Source organism: Panulirus ornatus, chromosome 20, assembly GCF_036320965.1.
Source record: "Panulirus ornatus isolate Po-2019 chromosome 20, ASM3632096v1, whole genome shotgun sequence".
Classification (NCBI taxonomy): domain Eukaryota; kingdom Metazoa; phylum Arthropoda; class Malacostraca; order Decapoda; family Palinuridae; genus Panulirus; species Panulirus ornatus.
The window spans coordinates 33,525,408-33,541,910 of record NC_092243.1 but is presented as its reverse complement, the minus strand read 5'-3'; positions in this window follow the sequence as shown (position 1 = coordinate 33,541,910).

Here is a 16,503-nt window from a genome sequence, read left to right as displayed (position 1 = left end):
TCAGGTGACAGGGATGTCAGAGTGAAAGTAATGTATGCAAATGCTGCTGATGGACTAGTAATGAATGGTAGAGAGTTGGAATACAGGGATCATATGAGGGAAGACGTACCGGATATTGTTGCAGCTGTGGAAACAGATTTCCCTTGTTTTGCCCTACGTGTTAGTAAGGACGGAGAAGGCAAGGGAGGGGAGGAATGGCCCTTTATAAAAAGGAATAGTCATAAGTTTCAGGAAATAGTGGAAGGTGGCCCATTCAGACAACACATAATAGGAGAAGTAACTAAAGGAAATGAATGCATAGTGTTCTTAATACTATATAATCTTGCAAAGAATCTTAGCGATCCAGAGCAAATGCACAATGATAACAGTTAACAGCTCACTACTAAGAGAAGGTGAAGTACAGGTAATGGGGCATTTCAATTACAGACAGGAAAACTGGGGGAAAGTAGGTCTTTATGATGACAGGGAGTCACGGACACACAAGATTGTAGAATGTATAGAGGAAAATTTCTTATACAAGCATGACGCCGAACACGCTAGGACGAGGACTGATTCACTGTAATTGCTTGTCATCGAACAGCGCGGATGGCGATAATGTCATATATGACACATGCATTGGGACATTTGATTATATAATGTTCAACTTTGAGTATGTGGTAAACGAGGAAGTAAAAATGAGCAGAGGTTGGACTTAAAGAAGAAATATAATTGCAGACACTACACAAACCTCGACAATGGTCAGGTTAACTTAGACGTGGAAATAGAGGTCATAAGCCAAGAACCAGGGCTCTGTGATGGCAGATCCTGTGAAAATCACAATGAAGGAGCAGGAACGTGGGAAACCCTGGCCACAAATACATAGGTAATGTTGAGGAAAAATGGAAGAATGACTTAATATGAGACGTCAAGAAACAAAACAAAACAAAAAAAACTTCGAGAGGTACAGTGAGGAGGGGACGACACTCCAGTCAACCATCATTTGTACGTCATAAGAGAGCAGCAAGGAACGAGCACTCCAATATCAGAGAGAGGAAACAGAGAGGCATATATTTTCGACGAGGCAGGAGAAAATCTACAACTTTTCCATAAATTCATTTGGAATAATTCATCAGTTAAAGAGCAAGTAATACGGCTAGGGAATCCAGAGGGAAGAATTGTATAGGATGGTGTAAGCATGTGTGAAGAATTGAATGAAACCATCAAAAGCGTTTTCACAGCGAAAGGCATCACTATAGCTCCAACACGATTAAAGAAAAATACAGTAGTTTCAATGATGTGGGAGAATTTAGGGACTTAAGGATAGTAATGTATAGAATAATGGGAAGGTAAACATTCAACATACTGAAACAAAAGAAAATCATGATGTTCATGAGAACATTCAACGTTAAGAATACTCATAATGTGTGTCATATCCACAGTTGGAACGTAAGGAATAAGATAATTGAGCTATGGGCACTTGTTCGTACAGAATCTGTTGATAATCAGAACCGATACTATCAAGCTCATACATATAATAGGAAAACTTCCACACAATCAAAAGATTTGAAACACCAGACGCATTAATAGAAAAAATGAACATCTTCGTAACGACCCCGAGGGAGAAGGAGAGTATAGCGAGAAGAAACAAAGATTCCAAAGATCTAGTGGATAAGGAATACCAATAGCCCTAATATATAAAAAATAGCAATAGCTCTGCCATACGAACAAATAGTAATAGCCATGACATAAGAACAAATAGCAATAGGCCAGATATACTACCTAGTAGCAATAGCCCTAAAATGCAAACAAACAGCAACAGCCCAAACGTACGAACAGCAATAGCCCAGACATAAGAACATGAAGCCACAGCCCAGGGATACGAACAAATGGTAAACACAATACAGAACTGGGAGCAATGTAACACTATCCGCAGAGATGTATCAATAGCGTTTGATAAGGAATGGCACCAAGGACTGAAACAAATAATAGCGAGACTCATTTTACCCACATGTTTAACATCAATACGCCACATCCTTGCACACCACACGGAAGAATATAAAGCAACCCTTTACGGGTCAGATTCCATTTTGAAGCGAAGTATCTGAGGATATTGCTTGTTGCCACACTGTATATAGTCTGCACGGAAGACATACAAGCAAAAAAAGGACATTTAGAACTGTAGATGAACATGGTTGACAAGGAAAGGAACTGAAATATACAAATCAACAACAAAAACTATAAATAATTCACATTAGAGTTAAATCCGGACCTTATTCGTAGAAATGAGAAACAACTACAATACCAACAAAAGCTGCAAATGCCCTAGAATATATTATGACAAAATTTCTGTTCCGACAACTAAATGAACACAGTTAAACTCACGCTAACACCTTATCTGGGACAAGCAACCATCCCACTTAATACAGTTGGTTACACATACCAACAAAAATCATTCACTCTCCACTAGAGCAGCAAGGAAGGTAACAAAACAGCAACCATCTTATAACGCTACATGTCAACCATCTAAGAATAGTATTATAAAGATTACCCTGAACTTATGAAAAAAGAAATCCGATTAAACTAGAAGATCGAGAAGATCTCCGAGTACAGAAGGTATCAAGAAAAGGAAGACTTTATGGCAACACAGTTGGTGGTTATAATGCTTTACCACACCAGCAGCAGAGCTTCAGCTAATCACAACCACGTAAAGAAACGGATCAGAAATTTTATATCATAGAAAGCAATTGAATTATAGTGACCTACATGGGATGTGCACAGATTACACTTCTTATCATGCGTAACTAACATGAAAAACAACACTCAAGAAAAACAGACAATGGTAATAGAATTACTTATTAAAGTAAGGCGGTAAACCCCTACATTTCACTTCTTAAGTTGTTACTGTCTAATCTTTTTCATTTGGCGATCAACTCTATCTTCTGTCTCGTAGACCTATGCCTTCATTTTAAGTGTCTTCTGGCAATAACTCTTGCTCATTTATTAGAATGTCTGATGCAAATGAACTGATTTCTTTTTAAGCTGTTCCATTCGAAGAAAGTTATAGCATACTTGGAATCTCTGAATCTTTACTAAACATTTAAAAAAGACAGTTCCTGCTAAATATCCAGTACCACGATACACTCTATATAAAGATGATGTATACAAAGTAAACGATGGAGTTCTGTTGTTCGTAAAAGTTAATTTTAATCCCTTAATGGATAATACAATGGCTTGTAATAATATCAATATCAAGTACGCAGAAATCAAAATTAACATTGCAAGATAATAATTGTAGATTTAATTCAAAGGTTCCTTACACAAACATGAGCGGCCGACGAACACAGTTCGATCAGAAAAGATTTTAACTCACACCGGAAGCCAAGCGGAGACTATCCATTTCCAGTAGGTCCGGGAGTGCATAACTTGCCTGATGCTCCCTTAATGCAAACGTATTGTACTCTGGACGTTAATAGATTCAACTTAATCTCGGCACAAATGCAAAGATGCTGGATGTTTGACAAGCAGATTTTACTGATTGTATTGCCTTCGGCAAAATTGACTGGGATGAGATTGTCAATAGAAACTATTTATAGGATATACCTTGAGAAAGGTTCAATACGGAATTTAAGGTAGTAGAGGAAACATATGTAGCAGAGTGTAACTGACGGCTATTATCTACAACTACGACATGATGGTATAACACGAAATTCCTTCAGGGTTTCCCGTTGTCATAGAAAATTCTTGGCACAACTTACGTCCCAGTCACAGGTATGATGCTGACGGATCATGACATTTAATGTTCTTACATACATCATCAAGATATAAAGTCTGTATTAAACAGAATAAAAGTAAATAAAGGAACAGATCATAAGTTCAATCATGAACAAAGATGGAGGAGGCTGGGAATGATACAGTTATGCCTACACTGATAATTCCCATTCTTCATATCCTTCAGAATTGAAAGTTTGTGTATGTAACGACAGGAACCCGATAGACAGGCATAGGTTTCTGCCCGGTTATCACCGCCAATTTCGCCTAACGTCAGTAGTTGGTATACTTAATGGAAATCATTATCCGACCCAAAGGTGTAAATCATTCAAATGATCACCATTACATCAGTGATTATTCTCAGCAAGATTCTTGACTCATACATCTCTAACGAACCTTCTTTATTTGTCTTGTGATGCAACTTATATAATGGAAGCAAAATTGCTGATATGAATTATCTATACTTTCAGATCAAATCTATTGATGTTCAAATCAAAGACGACTAACAAAATCTAAGTTTCATCATAGAGGATATGTTGTACTTTCGTAGTTATCATATTGGTTGAGCAGCGGTGATCCCCCCAAAAATAATGATTAACAATCAATCCTCAAATTCTTGGTATGCCACATGGATCAGTCATGGGAACTTTCCTCTTTTCAATATACTTTACATCAGCGGCAATCAAAGTGGGTCATGTCACAAGACTTTATAATTCACAGGCAAAGCTAAACTAGGAAATGAAGATACAAAATAAATTGGGCAACTCCAGCAACAAACTAATAAAGAAAAGGCGGTAAATTGGCCTCACGAGCGATAAATGAATTTTGATACTGATAAGTGCAAAGTTTTACACAATGGCAGTAAAAACGTAAAAAAAAATTTGTAGTTCACTTAACGTAATCGAGGAAGAATAACCTATCGTTGTAATATTTAAAGACCTAACTTAGGCTAAGTGAACAGGGCGTGGTAGCAGTACAGTGCGAGGGATAGAGCTGAGAATAAGACTCTTGGTAACGCATTTGAATTCAAGTTTATTAAACTAATCTTTCCTGTATGCAGTGCAATGGTTCCTCTCTCTCTCTCTCTCTCTCTCTCTCTCTCTCTCTCTCTCTCTCTCTCTCTCTCTCTCTCTCTCTCCCCCCCCCGACTAGTGAGTCCAGTTTTGGTCATCCTCCTTGAATGGAAGACAGAACAGAGGACTGCGGTGAGATACAAAGATGATTCCCAGTCTGAGAAACAAGGCAGGACGGAGCCGTCTTGACGATCTTAGTGTAGTAATGAGGAAGCTTGGGAGGTGATTCAAAGCACAGTTTCAAAGGTGGGATGGTAGTATGTTCAGTAAGTAAAGTAGGTAGCTAGGTTGGTGTTAGTGTGTTTGCATAGCTAGGTAGGAAGCTACTTTAATAGGTGGGTAGCTAGGTTGGTTGGTGGTAGGGTTAGCTAGGCAAGTAGGTTGCTAGGTTTGTGGGTGGGAGGTTAGTTAGGTAGGAAGGTAACAAGGGTGGTACATAGGGAGATGGGTAAACAGACAGAAAGGTAGGTAAGCGACAGATGGAGATGGATAGATTAGGCATAGCTATATAAATAAGTAGACACGTAAGTATTTCTTTTCATAAGTTAGAAAGATAAAAAAAAAAAAACATTAAGATCATATTTTAGCGTCCTGACTAAAAGATATAGAGTTTACTAAGTTAGCGCACTATTTCAACCTGGTGTTAAATTCCCCTTAAACTCTCATACGGGTTAATTGGTCTCTGACTGACTGGATTTCTTCCAGGGCAGTTAAACTGCTCTGGGCGTTTACAGAATAAGAGACGAATAGCAGTGACTCCCACAGGATAATTGCAGAATAAGACTATAGGAGTGAAAAACATTGGTGTTTGTAGATCATCAATATAACAGTGAAAAAAAATGGATGTTTGTAGAGCAAGACTAAAGAAATGAAAATCTCAGGTGTTTGTAGAATATGACTATAACAGTCGAAAAACAAGTTTTTGTAAACTAAAACTATAGGAGTGAAAAACTTCAGATGTTTCTAGAATATGACTATAACGGTGAAAAACATCGGGTGTTTGTACAGGAAAAGCCTATAGGTGTGAGAAACATCGGTGTTGGCAAGATATGACTATAGGTGTGAAAACATCAGGAGATTGTGGGATAAAAGACTTAGCTTGACTAACACATGGTGTGTCTAGAATAAGGGACTATAGCAGTGAATCATACTGGGGTGTCTGTAGAATAAGAGACTAGAGCAGTGAATCACACTGAGTGTCTACACAATGAGAGACTATAGCAGTGAATCACAATGGTTAACTGTACAATAAGAGACTATATCAGTGAATCACAATGGGTATCTTTACAATAAGAGACTGTAACAACAAATTACACTGAATATCTATAGAATAAGAGACTATATCAGTGAATCACACTGGATGTCTGTTGAATAAGAGACGGTAGCAGTGAATCACACCGGTTTTTTTTTGTATTACAGGAGTGAATCACATTGGGAATTTGTATAATAAAGGAGTTAGCAATCAAACATTTCTAGTATCTATAGAATAAGATAATGAGATAATATAGCAATTATCACAGAAAGAAACTATAGCAGTGAAGTGATATCTTCTTTTGGAACTCTGCTTTATTACGGCTCTCTTATCTGCGTAAAAGGGAAGAGAACGAAGATGATTATATAGTAAATCAAACGAGCTGACGGTATCGTGACAGTAAACAAACAGTGACGAGATGACTGCAAAAATAAAACATGATTTTGACGCTGTGAGAAAAGAAAAATGACAAAAATATTGTTGAAAAACTAAAGAAGTATCCGAGAACAATTTAGCTTCACGTTCACTAGCCAGAATAACAGATCGCCTGGAGTTGAGACTGGAAAAAAGGCCATACGGAAAAAAACGTGACGTTCTGTGGAATTTGGTCTCCGAGTTTGTAGATGACAACTCTAACAAGAAAACACAAAGACAAGGATAGGTGGAACAGCTGTAGGTTTTATGTCCGAGATGATATCAGGAAAACTGTTCTTGGAAGAAAATATGTAGCGTGTAACCCAGAGGAGAAAAACTAAGACATTTGTCATGTTACGTCCCCCACCTGTATTCCCAAATTGTACAACTTCAGTTGTTTTCAGTGTATATACCATAATGATGACCCTCAGTGCTGTTCACCTGTACAACACAGGTATATACACTATTACGATGGCTCTCGGTGCTATTCACCTGTACAGCCTAGGTATATACATCATAACGATGACCCTATGTGTTGTTCACCTGTACAGCACAGGTATATACACTATTACGATGGCTCTCGGTGCTATTCACCTGTACAGCCTAGGTATATACTTCATAACGATGACCCTATGTGTTGCTCACCTGTACAGCACAGGTATATACACCATTACGATTGCCTTCGGTGCTGTTCACTAGTACAGTCCAAAAATACACACTGGAAGGATTTTTCCCTCAAGTTTGGCGTCTGCCGGTGCAACAAAACTCTGGTTTGCTGAAGACAATCACCAGGTCTGGAGATTTGGCCAAACCTATACCCTGCTCGACGACACTGCAGTAAAGCAAGTCCACATACGCTGCCTGAATTTAGCCAAAGAAAAACAGCAACTTTCGTTCAACGAGAAAAGTTTGGTGAAATTTAGAAATAGCGTCGAGATTGCCAGAAACTAATACTCTTTTTTTTTCAAATGAGGATCTCACTGTTCCATTGTTGTGGGAAAATAAAAACGCACCTTTCAACACGTTCAGGTGATTGTGTACTTATTTTTCAGGTTCTCACATTGTAAAACGTCAACATTACGAGGGCAGGTGGTAACTAGGACGATCTTCTTTGTTTCAATGTTATAGTCGCCATCAGCCAATTATTTCTTTTTACGAATTACTAGATATACCTGGGCGAGTCTATTCTATCAAAAGAGCAATTTCATCTTATTTTTCAAAAACATACAATATCGTCACATGTTGTGTCATATACATAGATTAAAGGAACACCAAGTCACAAATTGACCTATCTTCTAGGAGGATGAACAATGGCAAAATGTGGCCTTTGTTTTCTCTTTTCTAATCTTTAGAAGGTTCCAAACACATTTGTTTTCTGTAAAACGTAGCGTTTGGTGAGAGTATATCAGGAAAACAATAATTTTTCTGAAACACTTAGGCATTGTATATATGAATATACACGAGGCATCCGCTTGGTATTCTGATGGAAGATCTGGTCAAGAGCAAGTAACACTTGTTGCAAGATGATATATGACCCATAATCACCTGAAACATGGTTAGCAAACAATGCGGAACATGGCCTCCAAACAACTAATACATGATCTTTAAAGGATAATCATTATATAGCATTTGATAGTTGAAGTATGATCGCCATTCAGGGTGCAAGTACAACATATCACCGTTGTAACATGACAGCCAACCAGAGTGTAGCATGATACCCAAACAGCAAGCAACACATAAACAATTATGAATGTTAAACCAAGATCATCGAATATCGTGCAACGTATATATAAACCTGGTGAAACATGATCGCCAAACAACGTGCAACGTAGAACCTATAACTGTTGTAACATGGCAAAACCTATAACTGGTGAAACATGATCGTCAAATAGCAAGCAACACATAAACAATTATGAATGTTAAACAAAGATCATCAAATATCGTGCATCGTATATATATAACTGGTGAAACATGATCGCCAAACAACGTGCAACGTAGAACCTATAACTGTTGTAACATGACAAAACCTATAACTGGTGAAACATGATCGTCAAATAGCAAGTAACAGATTAACATTTACAATTGATGAGCCATCATCGTCAAATATCGTGCAACGTATATCCAATGATTGATGAAACATAATCGCCACACAGCGTACAACATATAACCTATAATGAGCTGAAACATGATTACCACACAGCGTGCAACACATAACCTTCATTGTTGAAACGCGATCGTCAAAAAACGTTCAAAGATAGCATAAATTTGTGAAACTTGATCAACACAAAATGTTTAATACATAATTTATAACTGTTTGAGACGAGATCACCGAACAAGTGGATAAATAAATGATTAAGTTACTTACCTTCCGGCGCCCGGCGGGTGAGGAAGGGCTGTGACAGCCATCAGTCACTAGGCTTTCACGAGATACTTCACTTTCATATTTTCAAGCAACCATTGTGTGTTCAGGTACTCTCTTCCATGATGGTACATTGCTTTACCATTACTCATTTATGTACAAAATTCACCATATCTTTCACCAGTTCACTATATCTATCTCTCAATTTTCCAGGTTCTCATTCTCATTTTACACATTTTTTTCTTTGTTTCAAATCACGAGTCATTCACTCACTGCTTGGTAAACGAGTAACGTGAGTACAGGTAGTTCTGAGGCAGGTTCACCTCACCCTGAACTAACCCAGATGAGTGTGGAGTTGCATTAATTTTCCAATTTCTACCATAGTCAGGTCAGTTCACAACCACAAATTACGCACTGTAGACTAATGTTTTCTGCAAAAACGTGCGTTTGTATCACATAAAACGTATCGAATTTTTTCATAATTCACTTCGCCTGAGGTTTTTCTATACCACTTACGCTGTATATTCCTATGATCTGTTCACAGCGTGTTTAAACTGTTTACAAAGGAAAGTCACAACACTGTTTCACTTCACATAAATCCGAGTTAACAAAATGATCACATTAGTGTCAGCGTCGTTGTATATTTTAGTTCCACTCGAGTCTGTCTGTCATCATCAGGTATGTATGTAGCACATGACACTGCAGTGGACGTGACCCATGACCGTCTTCACCTGTGGTCCGGGCACAACTGCCGGTGTTGACCGTATACCCTGCGGGTAGGCGGGGCTAGTAATCAAAACGTCATAACCAGCAGTTGAACCATCGAACTGGGAGTATGGCTGGGTTATTGTTGACATTGTTGATGTATGGTATCTCGTTCTCTTTTGTATATAATGGATATCATTTTAAGCTTCCCAATAAATGTTATTTATTTACCAGTTGATGACCATAGCTGGGCTAGGCTTATAATCTATGTTGGCCGAGGACGTCAACACTGGCAGACGACTGGCCGGAGCAACTGTGTCACGGCTGATGTACTGGCGGGGTTTGACCAGACAGACAGACAAACAGTTCAGTTTATTACGATAGAATTACATGTTGAGGATGAAAGATCCATAGAGGACGTGTTTACAATATTCAGTACAAAAAATAGAAGGATCGTTTGCCGTGATAGAGAACAAGTTGGTTTATAATAAACAAAGAAAATCAGTGTTAGTTACACTATTAGATATGCACCATAGTTTCTTCTTCGTTGTCATAATGTCACAGACAACTAGAGTTAGTGAGTCCTCTCCCATATGGCATACACGACCTTCGTAGACGTGCTCCACGTGTGAACGGTGGGAGGCAAGCACTGCCGTGTGTTGCTCTTGGGCTCACCTCACTGCGTCGAGGAGGCAGGAGCTCCCTCTGCTTCTCGTCATGGAGGAGTCCCCTCGCGAACTTCAAAGGTCACCTCCTCCCTCCTGTCTGTAAGGAGGAGTCTGTCAGGGCTTCTTGATAACTTTAATCATACCCATGACAGGTTCTCATAGCTTTGCATCCTTTCGATCGACTGGTGAGCCAGAGAGGCCAGCACGAGACAGTGGGCAGCAGTACACAAGGTCAGGTCGTATGTAAAGTTATGTTTGGACGAGTTGATCAGATGGAGGCATTGTATCTCTTCAGTACGTGCAGGGAAGAGAGAAGTCAGGGTGTTCGTGATGTGATGTTTCTTGTGTGTTCTGCCCACGTCAGGTCGTGGTTCATGGTGACACCTGACACAATACAGCTGACACCATGGGTCAGCTAACATCATGCTTGACACTGGTGATGTCAGGTGCACCGGCCAGGCATGACCCTGAAGCCCTGGGTCAGCTGAAGTCATGCCGATACCAGCGACGTCAGATTTACCAGCGGGGCTAGACCCCGACACATTGGGTCAGCTGACATCATACTCTGATCTGTTGGATCACTTGAGTTGTGCCAAGCAGTGGTGATGTCAGTGTCGACGAGGCAATACCCGGTGTTTGGTGTCTCGAGTTTTCAGTCAATACAGATGTAACTCTCGCAAATTTGTCCGGAAAATGGCCAAAATGTGTCCTTCATATAACATGGCTGGTGTGAGGATGTACACGTCTGTTTTGCTAAGATCTCATCACCTGGCCAGTGGAACTTGATCTGGGCTATATGTACCTATATATGGCTCTTCCCGTACGTATGTCGCCTCGATCCACACGATGACGTCAAATGACCCAGGATACCAGGGTCAGGCGAGGGCCACTACATATAATGTGGTCATGACGTCATTTGTCTCAGCGTGTCAAGATCAAGCCACGCTGGCTTCCATTACGTCATTGATGTCATCATGACGTCTATGAACGTTTCAGAGTCAAGCCCCGCCGGTACACTTGACGTCATGAATGTCAGCATGACGTCGTCTGACTCAGAGTGTCAGGGTGAAGCCCCTGCAGTACACCTACACTCACCACCGTCATCATGATGTCATCATATGAAGCAACGTCTCGGGATTAAGTCCTGCCGGTACGCTAGACATCGCGACTGTCATCATGAGGTCATGTGACCCAGCGTGTCAAGGTCAAGTCGGACTGGTGCACGTATACTGGTCAACGTCAGCATGACGTCAGTTGACTCGGTGTATCTGGGTCAATCCACACCTGTATATATGACGTCACCATTCTTCCCCCTTCCCCTTTAGCTTTATTTTTCCTTTACTCAGAACTGGAACATCGACGTTCCTTCCCCCAACCAAACTACTCATCTCTCCCTTCATCTCATCTTAGTTACAGTCACTTGCATTCAGACACCCAGCCTGTGTGTGTGTGTGTGTGTGTGTGTGTGTGTGTGTGTGTGTGTGTACCCACACGGGAATGACAACACGGTGGAACAATACAAGGTGGCAGGGGAACACGAGCGTAAAGCTGTCTTCTCGTAACACAAAGAGTTAAGACACACACACACACACACACACACACACACACACACACACACACACACATACACACACACACACACACACAAACACACACACACATACCCACACACACACACACACACACACACACACACACACTCACACACACATACACACACACTGATCGTAACCTATGTCAAGTTATTTGTGTGTGTGGAGACTAAAGGACCAAGGACACTGCAACACAAGAGAATGTTTGGTTCATATTTGTTGATCAAAGTTCTGAACTCACAAAGGCCTTCGACAGAAGCCAGCCTGTTAACAATACTTCAGTGTAAATCATAAATGCCGTGTTATATGATAAGAGAAGAATCTATAATTAGCTGATCTTTCTCATGATATCAGTTACGGTTAGATATGCGTTCAGCGATAATTATTTTATGCCTCATTCAGTAGCAGGATATCGATAAGGTCATCCCAACAGTGAAAGCATCCCAGGCCACATACGATCTCTGTCTGTATCCCTAATTGGTAACCAGAAACGACACCTTCCTACTTACCTTCAACATCTGAAGCCGTCTGTCTGCTGGAAGGAATAAAACAAATTTGGTAAAAAGTCCACATTTAAATAAAAGAAAAATGTATATTGTAAATGAACTTGATACATTTTATATGGTAATTTTACCTAACCATAGAACACTATCGTCACGTGTGAGAAAAATGAATAAGAATGTAGTTCTAATTACAATATATTAACAACTGATAATCTAAGTGACCTTTAAGCTCTACTTTACCTTGATTTAGATATAAGAAAACATAAATGGAAGTTGTTAGAGTAAAAAATATGAAGATTGAAGTGGAAAAAAGTTATTCCTCTTATCAATATAACACAAAACCTACTCATTATAAAACTTAATATCAAAGAAAACTATTCTTCAGGCCACCGGCTTCCTGCTGATAGACGGAGAACTTCCCTACACTACCATGATGTGTGGGACACTTGGATATCATTACAGGTTATACACCCACACTGTCACTATAGATGGGGCTACCAGACCCACACTCTATAAAAGACAAACAAGGAACAGAAGCATATAGTGACACACCCACCACAGCGATGTCTGAACAAGAACTGTAGGTTGAGGGGACCCACCTGGCCATACTCATATGGGAATCCCAAAGACTTCGAGCAGCGTCGGATTTGGCAGACCTAAGAATAGAGTTCTACGATGAATCATATCGACTTGAAATGATTATATGATAATATGCATATGAATGTGATGAGTTTGGAAACCAATCTAGATTCCATTTTGCATGTGAACGAGTGCCAGAAGTTGATATAACGGTAGATAAGATGTCAGTTAATGGTAACCAATTACGGAGTTTACATTAGCTCTGCTAGTATCTCGTGCTGGAAAGATTTTAGAGATTTTCCAGCTATGATTGCTGGCTGGTTACCTGGGCTTTGTAACTCTCGACTGCCAGGGTCAGTGAGGCCGGTAGCATGACGCTATATTCACCAATCGGAAAATCTTGAACACCTTCTGCTGGTGTTCAAGACCATGTACACTGTCACTACATATAGGTCCATTGTTCCTAGCCAGGGACTTTGGAACACATCATTTTACATTAACTTTGTCAAGATATTATAAAGTCCACTATAAATATAGCACACCATTTGCATGTCTAGTGTTTATCTATAAAACACGACATCTATGATTTAAGTTGTAAATTATTGCAATAATTCTAGTTTCAGATGACGAATTCTGCGAGTCCGAAACTTCAAGATTGATATACGTAGATGTTACAAACATGTTTACGTCCTGGACTCGTCTTGATCCCGCTCTTACGATGAAAAATACTTTTCCCAACTATCCATTTCTTCTTATTCATATGTTTCACACACACACACACACACACACACACACACACACACACACACACACACACACACACAGACACACAAACACACATATACATATATATATATATATATATATATATATATATATATATATATATATATATATATATATATATCTTTTCTTTCTTTTAAACTATTCGCCATTTCCCGCGCTAGCGAGGTAGCGTTAAGTACAGAGGACTGGGCCTTTTTTGGAATATCCTCACCTGGCCCCCTCTGCTCCTCCTTTTGGAAAAAAAAAAAATGAGAGGGGAGGATTTCCAGCCCCCCGCTCCCTCCCCTTTCAGTCGCCTTCTACGACACGCAGGGAATACGTGGGAAGTATTCTTAATCCCCTATCCCCAGGGACAATATATATATATATATATATATATATATATATATATATATATATATATATATATATATATATATATATATATAAAGAATACAAAGATGTTCTGGAAGGAGGTAAATAAAGTGCGTAAGACAAGCGAGCAAATGGGAACTTCAGTGAAGGGCGCTAATGGGGAGGTGATAACAAGTAGTGGTGATGTGAGAAGGAGATGGAGTGAGTATTTTGAAGGTTTGTTGAATGTGTTTGATGATAGAATGGCAGATATAGGGTGTCTTGGTAGAGGTGGTGTGCAAAGTGAGAGGGTTGGGGAAAATGATTTGGTAAACAGAGAAGAGGTAGTAAAAGCTTTGCGGAAGATGAAAGCCGGCAAGGCAGCAGGTTTGGATGGTATTGCTGTGGAATTTATTAAAAAAGGGGTGACTGTATTATTGACTGGTTGTTAAGGTTATTTAATGTATGTATGACTCATGGTGAGGTGCCTGAGGATTGGCGGAATGCATGCATAGTGCCATTATACAAAGGCAAACGGGATAAGAGTGAGTGCTCAAATTACAGAGGTATAAGTTTGTTGAGTATTCCTGGTAAATTATATGGGAGGGTATTGATTGAGAGGGTGAAGGCATGTACAGAGCATCAGATTGGGGAAGAGCAGTGTGGTTTCAGAAGTGGTAGAGGATGTGTGGATCAGGTGTTTGCTTTGAAGAATGTATGTGAGAAATACTTAGAAAAGCAAATGGATTTGTATGTAGCATTTATGGATCTGGAGAAGGAATATGATAGAACTGATAGAGATGCTCTGTGGAAGGTATTAAGAATATATGGTGTGGGAGGCAAGTTGTTAGAAGCAGTGAAAAGTTTTTATCGAGGATGTAAGGCATGTGTACGTGTAGGAAGAGAGGAAAGTGATTGGTTCTTAGTGAATGTAGGTTTGCGCCAGGGGTATGTGATGTCTCCATGGTTGTTTAATTTTGTTTATAGATGGGGTTGTTAGGGAGGAGAATGCAAGAATTTTCGAAAGAGGGGCAAAAATGAAGTCTGTTGTGGATGAGAGAACTTGGAAGTGAGTCAGTTGTTGTTCGCTGATGATACAGCGCTGGTGGCTGATTCATGTGAGAAACTGCAGAAGCTGGTGACGGAGTTTGGTAAAGTGTGTGAAAGAAGAAAGTTTAGAGTAAATGTGAATAAGAGCAAGGTTGTTAGGTACAGTAGGGTTGAGGGTCAAGTCAATTGGGAGGTAAGTTTGAATGGAGAAAAACTGGAGGAAGTGAAGTGTTTTAGATATCTGGAAGTGGTTCTGGCAGCGGATGGAAGCATGGAAGCGGAAGTGAATCATAGGGTGGGGGAGGGGGCGAAAATCCTGGGAGCCTTGAAGAATGTGTGGAAGTCGAGAAAATTATCTCGAAAAGCAAAAATGGGTATGTTTGAAGGAATAGTGGTTCCAACAATGTTGTATGGTTGCGAGGCGTGGGCTATGGATAGAGTTGTGCCTAGGAGGGTGGATGTGCTGGAAATGAGATGTTTGAGGACAATGTGTGGGGTGAGGTGGTTTGATCGAGTAAGTAATGTAAGGGTAAGGGAGATGTGTGGAAATAAAAAGAGCGTGGTTGAGAGAGCAGAAGAGGGTGTTTTGAAATGGTTTGGGCACATGGAGAGAATGAGTGAGGAAAGATTGACCAAGAGGATATATGTGTCGGAGGTGGAGGGAACGAGAAGTGGGAGACCAAATTGGAGGTGGAAAGATGGAGCGAAAAAGATTTTGAGTGATCGGGGTGTCAACATGCAGGAGGGTGAAAGGCGGGCAAGGAATAGAGTGAATTGGATCGATGTGGTATACCGGGGTTGACGTGCTGTCAGTGGATTGAATCAGGGCATGTGAAGCGTCTGGGATAAACCATGGAAAGCTGTGTGGGGCCTGGATGTGGAAAGGGAGCTGTGGTTTCGGGCATTATTGCATGACAGCTAGAGACTGAGTGTGAACGAATGAGGCCTTTGTTGTACTTTCCTAGCGCAACCCCGCACACATGAGGGGGGAGGGGGATGGTATTCCATGTGTGTCGAGGTGGCGATGGGAATGAATAAAGGCAGACAGTGTGAATTGTGTGCATGGGTATATATGTATGTGTCTGTGTGTGTATATATATGTGTACATTGAGATGTATAGGTATGTATATTTGCGTGTGTGGACGTGTATGTATATACATTGTGTATGGGGGTGGGTTGGGCCATTTCTTTCGTCTGTTTCCTTGCGCTACCTCGCAAACCCAGGAGACAGCGACAAAGCAAAATAAATAAATAAATAAATAAATAAATATATATATGTATATATATATATATATATATACATATATATATATATATATATATATATATATATATATATATACATATATATATATATATATATATACATATATATATATATATATATATATATATATATATATCGGAAGCATTCCCGCCTGTTGCACAGGGGCCCCGGGTTC